Consider the following 15,496-nt stretch of genomic DNA (forward strand, 5'->3'; position numbering starts at 1 on the left):
CTAGTTCCCAAAGATAATTCTGTCCTATTTGCTTTAGCTAAGTTTGTATTTTACAGCTTTACCCTGTACAAGAAGAATGGCTTTTAGAAAAAATATGGATGCGAAATAAAAGACCTTGCTTAATGGGTTATAATAATTTACTATTACTTTTATGCCACATTGACTTCACTGTTTACTTAGCAGAATATAAATGCAATTTCTTTTGGTGAAGAATATTTAAAGATGTTTAGAAATGGAGCAAATTTTCCCCAAACGGTTTTAGAAAACGTTCTCCTAGTGCAAATGAAACAGAGCCCACTATTTACTAATAGGCTACTTATTACTGTAACACACCACTTTCCAAAGCATGGGGGCAGGTGCAAAGGACTTGCCAGATGTTTGCAGACAGACTCAGTGTTAGTTTTCATTTTTTAAAACAAGTAGTAAGTCTCTAGCTGTTATGGTTTTGCAAAGTACCTTCAAAATATGACCCAAGTGTAACTGAGGCAGAGTTTACAGAGAGCCTGAAACAATTAGCTCCGATGTATGATCTGCTCCATTCATTTCAATTGGGGCTCACTGAGAGGCCAGTACCTGAAATCAATGTTTTCCTGGGGCGAGGAAGGGCATCAGAGATTAGTTGGGAGGTGACATGCAAGAATCCCAGTGGCAAAGCAAATTACCCCCAGGCTGCCTTGCCAAAATGGCAGAGTTGAGGAGGGAAGAGAAGTGGGGTTTATTATCATCGTCATAAACAGAGGGTTAAGGGTTAATGTCTCTTTTTACCTGTAAAGGGTTAAGAAGCTCAGTGAACCTGGCTGACACCTGACCAGAGGATCAATTGGGGGACAAGATACTTTCAAATCTTGGTGGAGGGAAGTCTTTGTTTGTGCTGTTTGTTTTGTTCGCTCTTGGGGCTAAGAGGGACCAGACGTGCACCCAGGTTTTCTCCAATCTTTCTGAATCACTCTCATGTTTCAAAATAGTAAGTACTGGCTAGAAAAGGCGGATTAGTCTTATGTTTTCTTAACTTGTAAATGTGTATTTTGTTGGAAGGATTTTTACCTCTGTTTGCTGTAACTTTGAATCTCAGGCTAGGGAGGGAGGAAGTCCCTCTAGTCTATATGAATCTGAATACCCTGTAAGCATTTTACATCCTGATTTTACAGAGATAATTTTTACTTTTTTCTTTCTTTAAGAACCTGATTGGGTTTTGTTTTTTTCCCCCCTTGTTTAAGACCCAAGGGGATTGGGTCTGAACTCACCAGGGATTGGTAGGGGGAAAGGAGTGGGGAGAAGGTTAAATCCTCTCTGTTTTAAGATCCAAGAAGTTTGGATCAGTGTAGCCTCTCAGGGTAACCCAGGGAGGGGAAAGTCTGGGAGGGGGAAAGGAGGGGGGATGGTTTATTTCTCCTGGTTTTAAGACTCAAGGGGTAGATGCAGGTCCCCACTTTTGGATGCTAAAGTTCAAACTGGGGGGGAAATATCTTGACAATCATGAAGAAGGGCTCAGGCGCAAATGTTTTCAAAATGTTGCCATCACATGACACTTTTTTTTAAACAGATTGTACTTTTTCAGCCATAATTTTGTGTAATCACTTGCAGGTGAGAATGGCAGTTTCAATATGTTCCTGCCTGATTGCACCAGCAATGTTGCTGCTGTAATTAACTGCAAGAGAAAAATTAAACTGGGTGAAGTCTCCTACCTGCAAGTATTTGCAGAGAGCGTGCATTCCAAAATGTTTGGCAAAAGGTGTCATGATCAAAGACTGGGTTGACACCTTGCGGGGAGGAGCACATTTTAATGAGACTGTCAGAATGTGTCCTCCGATACACCTGTCCTCCCTTTGGATAGCCCACTGAATTCCATGTTACACAGACAGCATCCGGATGTGGTCTAGGCTCCACAACCTGGACAAAAGAACCGGAGATCTGGATGAAGAGGTCTTCCTGGGCATCTGACCCCTCCCATCTTCCATAATTCCTTTCTCAGATATTACTGCATAATCCTGGTGCTGAGTCAGTGTAGCTGGGAAAGTGAAACACTCACTGATACTGAGGGCAAAAAGCAAGGGTAGGGGCCTCACTGAGACAGAATAGGGCAATCGTCAACTGATCCATCCCCTGTGGTTTACTCCCAGCATCTGGCAGACAGAGCCTTAGGGACGCCAAGATTATGGGGTTGCATCCCTGACCATCTTGACTAGTAGCCATTGATGGACTTATCCTCCATGAATATATCTAACTCTTTTTTGAATCCAGCTATAGTTTTAGCTTTCACAACATCCCCTGGCCATGACTTCTGCATGTTGACTGTGCATTGTCTGAAGTATTTCCTTATGATTATTTTATATCTGCTGTCTATTAATTTCATTGGGTGACCCCTAGTTATTCTGTTATGTAAAGGGGAAAATAACTCTTCCTTAGTCATTTTTGCCACGCCATTCATGATTTTATAGACCTCTATCATACCCTCCCTTAGTTGTCTCTGTTCCAAGCTGAATAGTCCCAGTCTTTTTAACCTCTCCTCATATGGCATCTGTTCCACACCCGTAGTCATTTTTGTTGCCCTTCCCTGTAACTTTTCCATTTCTAATATATCATTTTTTAGATGGAGTGACCAGACCTGCATGTAGTATTCAAGGTGCAGGCACAGCAGGGATAATATAGGGGCAGTGTGATATTTTCTGTCTTATTATCTATCCCTTTCCTAATAGTTTCTAACATTATGTTAGCTTTTTTTCTTTCCTTTTCTTTTTTTTTTTTTTGACTGTCACTGCACATTGAGTGGATATTTACAGAGAACTATCCACAATGACTTCCAAGATCTCTTTCATAAGTGCTAACAGCTCATTTAGGCCCCATCATTTTACATGTATAGTTGGGATTATGCTTTTCAATATGCATTACTTTGCATTGATCAATGTTGAATTTCAAACTGCTCTTTTGTTGCCCAGTCACCCAGTTTTGTAAGATCCCTTTGTAACACTTCGCAGTCTACTTTAGACTTAAGTATCATGAGTAATTTTGCCACCTTCACTGATTACCCCTTTTTCCAGATCATTTATGAATATGTTGAACAGCACCGGTCCCAATACAGATCCCTGAGGGACACCACTGTTTATCTCTCTCCATTCTGAAAATGGACCATTTATTCCTACCCTTTGTTTCCAGTCTTGGACCAGGAACTGGTTAAATGAGAGGACCTTCCCTCTTATCCCATGACTGCTGAGTTTATTTAAGAGCCTTTGGTGAGGGACGTTATCAAAGGCTTTCTGAAAGTTCAAGTACACTATATCCACTGGATCACCTTTGTCCACATGTGTGTTGAGAACTTCAAACAATTCTAGCAGATTGGTGAGGCATGATTTTCCTGTGCAAAAGCTGTGTTGGCTTTTCACCAACAAATTGTGTTCATCTATGTGTCTGATAATTCTGTTCTTTACCATAGTTTCAACCAATTTGACTGGTTCAACCTGTAATTGCCAGGATCGCCTCTGGAGCCTTTTTCAAAATATTGGCATCACATTAACTATCGTCCAGTCTTCTGGTACAGAGGCTGATTTAAGTGATAGGTTACCTACCACATATAGCATGTGTTTCTGCTGAGTTATGGTGCAAAAGTGGAGTCAAACAGTGATGAACCAGCCCCAATATCTTTTTACTCTGTAATGTAAGCACATTTGATACGGGGAATTGCTGAGGGACTACAAGGGTTGGTTGCTTGTTACAAAACATTGCTTGTCAGAGAAGAGTCATGCTTTTAAAAAGAGAACATTTACCTTGCCCCTGTATAAACACCTAATTGTGTTATTCCATTCTTTGAAAGTAACACAAGATATTGCAGTAAAGCGGTAAGGTAAATGTTTCCTTTCAAAGATCCTTCACCAGAATGCAATGCTACAGTGATACTTAAAAGTAATGCAGGCTTCAGAGGCCAACCTGCAAAATTCAAAAAGCATATAAAAATTAACAAAAAAAGCCTACAAATTTCAGGCCAGCAGCTTTATTCATGCCAGGATCCAATCCTACCTTCAGGCCAAAGTGTTTAGCCACAGGCAGCAGAGGATATCAGGATACAAGTCTTACTGTTACTCTGGAACACAATTGCTACTGACCACATGCCTGCACAACATGAAATGTCCCCTCTAGTGGCTGGTCCATGTAGAGGATAGCAGCTTACTAGTGGTACTAGCTAATTGCAGCTATTCCATTAGCTCAGGTGGTAGAGATCTGTGCTTGCACATTGCATGGCTGGGAGGCAGAAGGTAGGTAATGACCCCAAAGTGGCAGGTTATTGGTTGGCTAGGTTCTGCCTACACAGAGACAAGCTGTGTCCTCAATTTGAATTCAGTAGTGTGATTCTAGATTTATGCCTGTATAAATGAGAGGAGAGTTTAGTGCACACATTATTTCATATTAAGAGCAAATAAATGATTACAAATGTTGCACAGTGGATATACAGGATCTGCACTGAGAAATCAATTTATCACAGATATGGAGAAACAATTTCAAAAGATAATTACATGATGTGCAGGGTGTTGTTTTGGAAAACCTTTTACAATTGAAATACAACTGCAGATTGGTCTTTGTCCTATTTTCTTTAACATAAAAAGAGCTACAGCATCCTGTACTTATGGAAATATCTCCCAGTGGTGCCTCAAGACTGTTGTGAAATGTGCTACTGATTATCCAAGAGACTAATAAAGTTTTTCTCTTGTTTTACAAAAGGACAGTAACAAAGCTGTGAAAAGAAACATCCCACCTAACTTTAACCATTAGCTGATGCAATAAATAAGATTGGTTCCATAGCCAATCTCCTTTGATTTACTTCATTAACCAATGTACTAATTGGCTCCTATCTTCTAAAAATACTTCCTGAAAGTCTTATTTTGGTGATATTAGAGTTTGTCTTGAAATTTCAGAGCCTTTTTAACCCACTTAATATGGGATTAGACATGTACATGGATGACAACGCTATCCAGAGTTAGAATAGTGGATACTAAATGAATAAATAGTTTGGGAAGACAAATAAAGCTTCAGGGCTGGAACCATCTTCCATCTGTTTGGGATTAGAAGGACACTTTATCCCAGGACAGATAATCTTACAACTTCCTTCTGCAGGTTTTCTTGCAGCTTCCTCTGAAGCATCTGCTACTGGTCACTGACAGAGACATGATGTCAGACAGGATGGGCTGATGTGGCAATTATTATATGTCTATTTTTCTGGCAAAGTCTGCGACTGAACCCAGATTACCTGAATCCCAGTCCAATGCCTTGATTATAAGATTGATTTTCCTCTCCTAACTTTCTGGTTGCTGCCATTCCTGGAATGACCTAGTCATGAGCACGGTATTTTCAAGAATTGCATCACAGGGTTGAACCATGCTGACAGGTTAATCCTATGAAATTATTCTCAGGAGGCATAACTTTCAGTAGCTGTAAAAGCAGCAAAGAATCCTGTGGCACCTTATAGACTAACAGACGTTTTGGAGCATGAGCTTTCGTGGGTGAATATCCACTTCGTCAGATACATGTAGTGGAAATTTCCAGGGGCAGGTATATATATGCAAGCAAGCTAGAGATAACGAGGTTAGTTCAGTCAGGGAGGATGAGGCCCTGTTCCAGCAGTTGAGGTGTGAAAACCAAGGGAGGAGAAACTGGTTTTGTAGTTGGCAAACCATTCACAGTCTTTGTTAATCCTGAGCTGATGGTGTCAAATTTGCAGATGAACTGAAGCTCAGCAGTTTCTCTCTTGAAGTCTGGTCCTGAAGTTTTTTTTGCTGCAGGATGGCCCATCCTTAAGGTCTGCTATAGTGTGGCCAGGGAGGTTGAAGTGTTCTCCTACAGGTTTTTGTATTTGCCATTCCTAATATCTGATTTGTGTCCATTTATCCTTTTCCATAGAGACTGTGCCAGTTTTGGCCGATGTAACATAGCAGAGGGGCATTGCTGGCATATGATGGCGTATATTACATTGGTGGACGTGCAGGTGAATGAACCGGTGATGGTGTGGCTGATCTGGTTAGGTCCTGTTGATGGTGTCGCTGGTGTAGATATGTGGGCAGAGTTGGCATCGAGGTTTGTTGCATGGATTGGTTCCTGAGCTAGAGTTACTATGGTGCGGTGTGCAGTTACTGGTGAGAATATGTTCAGGTTGGCAGGTTGTCTGTGGTGCGGGGACTGGCCTGCCACCCAAGGCCTGTGAAAGTGTGGGATCATTGTCCAGGAGGGGTTGTAGCATCCCTGTATGAAAAATCCGTTGGTGGGGTTTTCCAGAGTCTCTTCCATGGGGATGATGAAGCATCTATATGTACGGACATTACAGAGTGGAAGAAGGGGCGGATGGACGATAGCTGAGGAAGCGTTGTTTCATGGTCTTGGGTTTGTCATGAAAAAATATTTTTGGCATAAGTGGGCCATCGATGCAGGGGTGCCGTTCTTGCAGCGCCCACTGATCTGGAGATGATATATTGGATCAAAATTTGAAATGGACTGTCTACTGAGACCCCTAAGGCACAGCACTCCAGCTACTCCGTGACACATCATCATTCCCAGGGGGAAACTGTTCCCTGACAGCTCCAGAAAATTCCATCCTAGCCATCCAATGTGTAGAGGTGATCTTTTGTGTAGAAAGCATCCCACTACACACATGGTGGCTGGGGATGGTGTTTTCTGGGAAGGTCAATCCAATGATTGCCACAGGAAACTCAGTGGTGTCACGGAGATAGCTGTGAAGTTTGTTACCTCACACACCAACTGAGTAGAGAGTCCACATATCTCCAGATCAAGCCCTTGCTATGGCAGTGGCCAACAATATCCAGATCAGTGCCTTGGTTTAGTAGATGAGAATAACCCTGGCATGGCCCCCAATACCGAGGACACTCCCTACCAGGGGCCTTGCACCAAGGTTCGGCTTCCTTCAGCTCTCGGGTACTCAGGTGCCCCTTCTCTACCTACGCTACATTGATGACCTTCTTCATCATCTGGACCCATGGGGGAAGGAGACTCTGGAAAAATTCCACCATGATTTCAAAACAGCTTCCACCCCACCCATCAACCTCAGCCTGGACCAATCTACACGGGAGGTCCACTTTCTAGACACCACGGTGCAAATAAGTGGATGGTCACATTAACACCACCCTATATCGAAAACCTACCGACTGCTATGCCTACCTTCATGCCTCCAGCTTCCATCCCGGGCACATCACACGATCCATTGTCCTACAGCCAAGCACTGAGGTACAACCGCATCTGCTCTAACCCCTCAGACAGAGACCAAAAACACCTACAAATCTCCACCAAGCATTCTCAAACTACAATACCCGCACGAGGAAATAAGGAAACAGATCAACAGAGCCAGACGTGTACCCAGAAGCCTCCTACTGCAAGACAAACCCAAGAAAGAAACCAACAGGAACTCCACTGGCCATCACATACAGTCCCCAGCTAAAAACCCTCCAACGCATCATCAGGGATCTACAACCCATCCTGGACAATGATCCCACACTTTCACAGGCCTTGGGTGGGCAGGCCAATCCTACGCCCACAGACAACCTGCCAACCTGAAACATATTCTCACCAGCAACTGCACACCGCCACATAGTAACTCTAGCTCAGGAACCAATCCATGCAACAAACCTCGATGCCAACTCTGCCCACATATCTACACCAGCGACACCATCATAGGACCTAACCAGATCAGCCACACCATCACCGGTTTCATTCACCTGCACGTCCACCAATGTAATTATACGCCATCATATGCCAGCAATGCCCCTCTGCTATGTACATGGCCAAACTGGACAGTCTCTATGGAAAAGGATAAATGGACACAAATCAGATATTAGGAATGGCAATATACAAAAACCTGTAGGAGAACACTTCAACCTCCCTGGCCACGCTATAGCAGACCTTAAGGTGGCCATCCTGCAGCAAAAAAACTTCAGGACCAGACTTCAAAGAGAAACTGCTGAGCTTCAGTTCATCTGCAAATTTGACACGATCAGCTCAGGATTAACAGAGACTGTGAATGGCTTGCCAACTACAAAACCAGTTTCTCCTCCCTTGGTTTTCACACCTCAACTGCTGAACAGGACCTCATCCTCCCTGACTGAACTAACCTCGATTATCTCTAGCTTGCTTGCATATATATACCTGCCCTGGGAAATTCCACTACATGCATCTAACGAAGTGGATATTCACCCACGAAAGCTCATGCTCCAAAATGTCTGTTAGTCTATAAGGTGCCACAGGATTCTTTGCTGCTTTTACAGATCCGGACTAACACGGCTACCCCTCTGATACTTTTCAGTAGCTGGTCACTTCTAGAAATGATGTAAAACACATTTTGGCTAGTTCAAAGTGCCCCTTTCTTATAGAGGGATCTACATCCAGGCTGGATCATGAGAATAGCCCATCTTGCCTACCTCGAGTGTAACATTTACAGAGACCAACAACACAACATCCTTCTGTCTTTGTGTATACACCATCAGCATGAAATGTGTCATATCTTCATAAGGTCTTGTTTAATAACCCACCTTTCCCCTGGACCGCAGGCTTCCCATACACACTCTAATCAAATGTGCTTTTCCCTCAAGTTTCCCTCAGTAGAAAGCAACACAAGGAAGTAATATAATAGAAGCCATGACTTCTAAATAAAGACATATGATTAGGTCTCTTGTGAGAAACACCTTGTAGAGAATTCTCATGAGAACCCAAATCAGCTACGTATCATCAGACAGTCCAGCCTCATGCAAAGTGAATCACAGCTTAGTTGATGCAGGTACGCTGGTGAATATAATTTCTCTAGTGTTTTCTTTTGTTTGTCTGTATTTGGACTAAGTTAACTGCATACTGATAATGAACAACTAAATAACTTTGGCCTAAGGCTTACCATGAATTGCAATCCAAGGAAGAATAATAGCTTTTGCATACAGCCATCCATGTATTCACCTCCCAAATGAGTTCTGCACATCATCTCTGTAATTTACTGTATCAGCCATTTTATGGCTTCAGCTCTTATCCTACCAGCAGGTCCTCCTGAGTAAATTTCCTTGCACAAAGACTGTGAGATGTGTAGTCTTGGATCCTTTCCCAAACATAAATCACCTACTCAGAGAGGCTGTGAAATGAAATCTTGCTTCACTTTTATTTTTTAAGGAACAACTTAGACCTAAGTTTCTTGCTTTGGGCTGGAAAGCAGTGTGGACTCTGTGTCCTGCATTTACTGGACAAAGGACTATTACTGCTCTCCAATTTATTTTCCTTCTCCATACTAATTTATTTTGGCCACTCATTCTTTTGTGGTATTAAATTGGCGCTGGTATTATTCCAGGTTAATTAAAGTGTAGGCATGGGTTGGTGTTAACACAGTAAGAGAACAGCTGCAATCTTTCTGAGCCCCAGTTCCACATCTATCTGAATACTGTGTTCCTGGAAACCAATCAGTCTGATCAGTCTCCAAGAACATCTCCAAAACAAGACATGCCATAGCACCTGGGAAAAGTGTAACCATATCACAACAGATAGTAGAGTCTAGGGGCCCAGCATATCCACTCTATCTCCTTCAACTTAACTAGTGGGTGCTTGTGCCTTGGGGCCCAACCCAGTGCTCTTAGAAGTCAATGGAACTCTTTCCTATTAAGTTCGATAGTCTTTGGATCAATCGCCAGTCGCTGAATGTCTTAAATCCTATACTAAAAGGAAGGTTGGTCCATGGGTTAAGGTAGTAGTCTAGACTTAAGAAACCCAGGTTAAATCCCCTACCCTACCAAAAGGTTACATAAGTTACTCAGATACTACAGTGACGAACATAGTAGAAGGACCTAAATAGAATAGCTACCCAGTTCAGTGACTTTGAAATACTGACCATCCCTTCTCAGTAAGTCTATCATTTCCTTTTAAATCCTGTGCCACAAGATAGATAAAAAGATGGATAAAAGACATGTGAATTTGAGAAACCAGGATAAGAAAATTACCCTTTGATTTCTCTTAGGGATCCCTGAAGGCTGAGATGGTCATATTTTACCACACAGATTTTCTGTAGAACATCAGCACTTTTAATAAACCTGAATCATCAAAATTCAAGCGGATGTTTTACGGCATTTTCTCTAGTGTTAAGTCTCTAGTGTTGTTAGACATGTCATCCAAAAACACAGTCTGTAGCCTGCACTACTCAGTTGTTAACATTTCACTTAGCCTAGGAGGTCAAGCCTACGGCTTCCTGAATAGAGAAGCATCCTTACTGCTGTGTAAGTGTGAAATGCAACATCAGTGATACAAAGTCAGTGCAAACTCACCAGCTCTTTTGGTCTGACAATACTTCGGACCCATGAGTATTCAGTGAGTATTGACTTCAGTTGCTGGTTTATTTGTTTTATGGCTTCTCACATGGGAAGAGAGTCCAATCCTGAATTTGTCTTGCTAGGGTAGTGGCTCTTAAGTGGAGGGTTTGAAGCATTGGCCTTATGACATGCTATCATCTCCTGTAAAGGCCTCACATACCACTCCTCAAAAGTGGCCAGGGCCTTTTGGCACCCCTCTCCATCTGGGTCTGTCCAGTGCAATGAATTCCCAGGTTTTAATATCTATCTTGCATGCTTTGAGGTGAGCCTTCATGGTGTCTTTGTATTTGAAGATGTGTCAACCCTTAGAGCAGGTTTCCATTGTCGGCTAGCTGTAGAACATCACTTTTGGTATATGGGAAACCTGCATGCGGGCCATGTGTCCAACGCAGTGAAGTTAAACTCTAATAAGCGTACTCTGGATACCAGGTATTTGGCACCTCTCAGGACTTCAGTGTTGGGGATCCTGTCCTGCCACTTGATGTTGCAAATAGATCTTAGGCAGATAAGGTGAAAGCTCTCCAGCTATTTGATGTGGTGTCAGCAGAGCATCCATGTCTCACAGCCATAGAGGAGTAAGGTGAGGACAAAATTGCAACAGATTTTCACTTTGGTTCTGAGGTAGACTCCATGGTCCCTCCAGAGCCTGTGGGTGAGCCTGCTACATGCCAAGCTGATATTTGCCAGGCATGGAATGATCTCCTTATCCAATAAGGTGGTGCTGGAAAGTATGCAGAATTTCCTGACCAAGCTGAGGGGTGTATTGTGATGATGGGATCATGGTGCTCATTATGCTGGTGGTCTGGTGCTGGCTGGTACATGACCTCTGTCTCTTTCAGGCTGATTGTGAAACTGAAGTATTTTGAGGCATACGTAAAGTTGTCCACGACTGAGCTGAATGGTCTCGAACATGTGTGCAATGAGGGTACAGTCATCAGCAAACAGGCGGTTTCTTGGTGCAGGCCCTGACTTGCTGTAGCTCTACTAGACCCCCATCCAATCTAGCCCGGATTTGTACACCTCCATCAAAGTCCTAGAATGTACATAAGAACATGACTGAAAAGACAATAGCAAAGAGAACTGGATCCATTACACATCTTTGATACCATTGGTGACAGGGAAGGCTTCTGATGAGGCACCCCACTCCTGTACCCTGGCCATCATGTCATCACCAAATAAGCAAATGACAGCACTCATCTTCTCTGGGCAACCAAATTTATGAAAGACTTTCCATAGGCCCTCGTGATTCACCGGGTTGAAGGCTTTGTTCAGATCAACAAACACCATGTACAGGTCCTTGTTCTGTTCATGCGCCTTCTTCTTTATTCGTTGGGCTGCAGAGATTGTGTGCATGGTGCCACAGCCAACACAAAAGCCACACTGTGACTCTGGTTGGACTGAGTCCACTAGGTGAGAGTTGACCCACTAATGAATACTGCAATAATGATACAATCCGGCCATGTCACTACAGCCAGATACTAATGTCTAAGAGTCCACTGCCATTTAAACCAGTTACATGAAATGAAGGTTATTGAGGCACCTCTGTTCATAAAATAAAGGCCTATTAGAAAAGGAATATATACATTTTCTCTCTGAGGGGAGCCTAGAGAGGGAGGCCCTCATTACTTGATTGACTTCTCCCTCAACACTGAGTGTGCCTATAATGAATGATGGGGGAATTGACTACTAACCCATCACAGGATGGTCCCTTCACCCATCACTTGATGGGGTGGGCGTTCGGACTAGGCATGGCAGATAGCTTAGTGTTAGGGTTGTATTATACTCCTGTACTCTGAGAGTATCCACAATTACCACCCAGTCTTGAGGCCCTTGCTCAGGGTGAAATTCACCCATGAATAGGCCTGATACCCCTTTAGCCCCACTTAGAGTCTTCAGTATAAGTGTTTGGTGCAGCAGGATGAATTTCTTCTCACTGAATTCAATTGGTGTTTGCTTGAATAAGGACCAAATGAAAACAGAATCGTGATTTGGCCATTAATTTTTAGCACAGTGCTCCTGCTCCTGCTATGTCTATTTATACAGCATGGTAGACTCCTAAATAATGTGTAACCATTTTCTTCCACACTGATCAACAATATTAGATAAAAATTAGGGCTGTCGATTAATTGCAGTTAACTAACGCGATTAATCTCAAAAAATTAATCACAATTAATCACAGTTTTAATTGCACTGTAAAACAATAGATTGCCCATTGAAATTTATTAAATATTTTGGATGTTTTTCTACATTTTCATATATATTGTATTCTGTGTTGTAATTGAAATTGGAGTGCATGTTATTTTTTATTGGAAATATTTGCACTGAAAAAATGATAAACAAAAGAAATAGTATTTTTCAATTCACTTCGTACAAGTACTGCAGTGCAATCTCTTTATCGTGAAAATGCAACTTACAAATGTAGATTTTTTTTTGTTCCATAAATGCACTCAAAAACAAAACAATGTAAAACTTCAGAGCCTGCAAGCCCTCTCAGTCCTACTTCTTGTTCAGCCAATCACTAAGGGTATGTCTTCACTACCGGCCGTATTGGCGGGTAGCAATCGATTTCTCAGGGATCGATATATCGCGTCTCATCTAGACGCGATATATCGATCTCCGAATGCACTCCTGTCGACTCCAGAACTCCACCAACGCGAACGGCGGTAGCAGAGTCGACAGGGGGAGCCGTGGACATCAATCCCGTGCTGTGAGGACGGTAGGTAACTCGATTTAAGATACTTTGACTTCAGCTACGTTATTCATGTAGCTGAAGTTGCGAATCTTAGATCGATCCCCTCCCCTAGTGTAGACCAGCCCTCAGACAAACAAGCTTGTTTGCATTTAAAGGAGATAATGCTCTTCTTATTTACAATGTCAGCAGAAAGTGAGAACAGGCATTTGCAAGGCACTTCTGTAGCCGGCATTGCAAGGTATTTACTTGCCGGATATGCTAAACATTCATATGCCCTTTCAAGCTTCAGCCACCATTCCAGAGGCCATGCTTTCAGGCCGATGACGCTTAAAAATATAATGTGTTAACTAAATTTGTGACTGAACTCCTTGGGGGAGAATTGTATGTTCCCTGGTCTGTTTTACCCGCATTCTGACATATATTTCATGTTATAGCAGTCTTGAATGATGACCCAGCACATGTTGTTCATTTTAAGAACATTGTCACTGCAGATTTGACAAAACACAAAGAAGATACCAATGTGAGATTTCTATAGACAGCTACAGCACTCGAACCAAGGTTTAAGAATCTGAAGTGCTGTCCAAAATCTGAGAGGGACGAGGTGTGGAGTATGCTTTCAGAAGTCTTAAAAGAGCAACACTCTGATGTGGAAACTACAGAAGCTGAACCACCAGAAAAGAAAATCACCCTTTTGCTGGTGTCATCTGACTCAGATGATAAAAATGAACAGGTATCGGTCCATTCTGCTTTGGATCGTTATCAAGCAGAACCCATCATCAGCATGAATGCATGTCCCCTGGAATGGTGGTTGAAGCATGAAGGGTCACATGAATCTTTAGCACATCTCCATAAATACCTTGCAATGCCGGCTACAAGAGTGCCATGCAAATGCCTGTTCTCACTTTGTATTCTGTGTTGTAATTGAAATCAATCTATTTGAAAATGCAGAAAGCGTCCAAAATATTTAAATAAATGGTATTCTATTATTAACAGAGCGATTAATCACAATGCATTTTTTAATCACTTGACAGCCCTAATAAAAATCATAAATTCTCAGGAACGGCAGCTGGAAAAGACCTCCTTGCCCATTCTGTGTTTCTCAAACTTTCACCATTGCCTCACTTCATGCTAGCAATAACAACGCTGTTACATAGTGCTTTTCATCCCTAGACCTTAAAGCACTTCAATGGGGAGATCAGTATCTCTAGTCCCCTAGGTTGGGAAACTGAGGCAAAGAGACTTGCCCACGTTCACCCAGCAGCAGAGTTTGGAATGTAAACCTAGTCTCCTAAGTCCTCATCCATTTCTCGCCCTGCTAGGCCACACAACTGTTAAAGAACACACTTGTCTTCTTTTGCTGTTGCCAGCCATGTAGTCAGCTTGGCCTAGGGAAATGTGCCAGAGCATGACTTTTACCTCCCCCAGATTGCCAAGTGCTAAGTACCGCAAGGAGAAGATGAGTTTAGATTTGGGAGGCTGTGACAGATTTCTCTGATTTGTCCCTAAAGTCACTAGGAAAGCAGATCCTTACCAGGGTTGCTGATGCTGTCCTTTTGCCCTGCACTCTGCCGTGCTCCCTGGATAGTGAAAAGTCTTTACATTTGGCAGGTCACTAAAAAAAAAATCATCTTGTTTATTTTATGGGCAACTTCATTAGCGAGAAACAGCAAGACTGAAATACAGGGCTGTAAAACCCAAGTTAGGTTTGTAATGTAATGTCGTTTGAGTAATTAGTCCACTTACACTTTTTAATGTGGTCTCCTGGTTTCCAAAGTGCTAAAATGCTTCTTAAAGCCTGTTCCAAAGATTTGGTTTAGGTTGCACCTCGGGTTTGAGAATCAGAAAGCTGGGCACACATCAATGCTTTACAGGGATAGTGCCAGACAGGAGCAGCCCTGGCTTCACTAGCCAGGGTGGAAAACTCAAGCAAAAACAGAACAACAACAAATGCTGGCCAATCAGTGAAGCAAAAATGAATGTTCAGCCAATAAGAGTGTGGAAAACAAACAAAGAAAAGAGCCAAGGTTCACAGTGGTATGGTGCTGCCTGGAACAAGGCGCTCAGGGTGATCATCTTGCTCACCTGCCCTTAGAACAGACCCTGGCGCCAGAACATCAGCTGGCGGAAATCAGCTACGCTCATTTACACCAGCTGAGGATTTGGCCTTTGAAGTACTTTTCACACATATCTCTAAAACCATTAGCAAAAACAGTTGATTATCGCTATCTAGGGTTTTTGCATAATGGGAGGGAAAAAATGGGGAGAAAGATGAAGAGACTTCTCCAGGGTCCTGGGTCCTGCAGTGAAGCAATAGCAGAACCAAGAATTAAACCCAGCCCCATCCATGGTATCTATGCTGCATTCCATTTACATTAGAAAATGGGAGAATCCAATTAAAAAAGAGCTGCGAGTATTACCGTGGTGAATCATGAACCCTGGAATAGCAAAGCCTAGGGCACCATCCATTAATGTTGCACAA

This window comes from Chelonoidis abingdonii, chromosome 2 (assembly GCF_003597395.2).
Source record: "Chelonoidis abingdonii isolate Lonesome George chromosome 2, CheloAbing_2.0, whole genome shotgun sequence".
NCBI lineage: Eukaryota > Metazoa > Chordata > Testudines > Testudinidae > Chelonoidis > Chelonoidis abingdonii.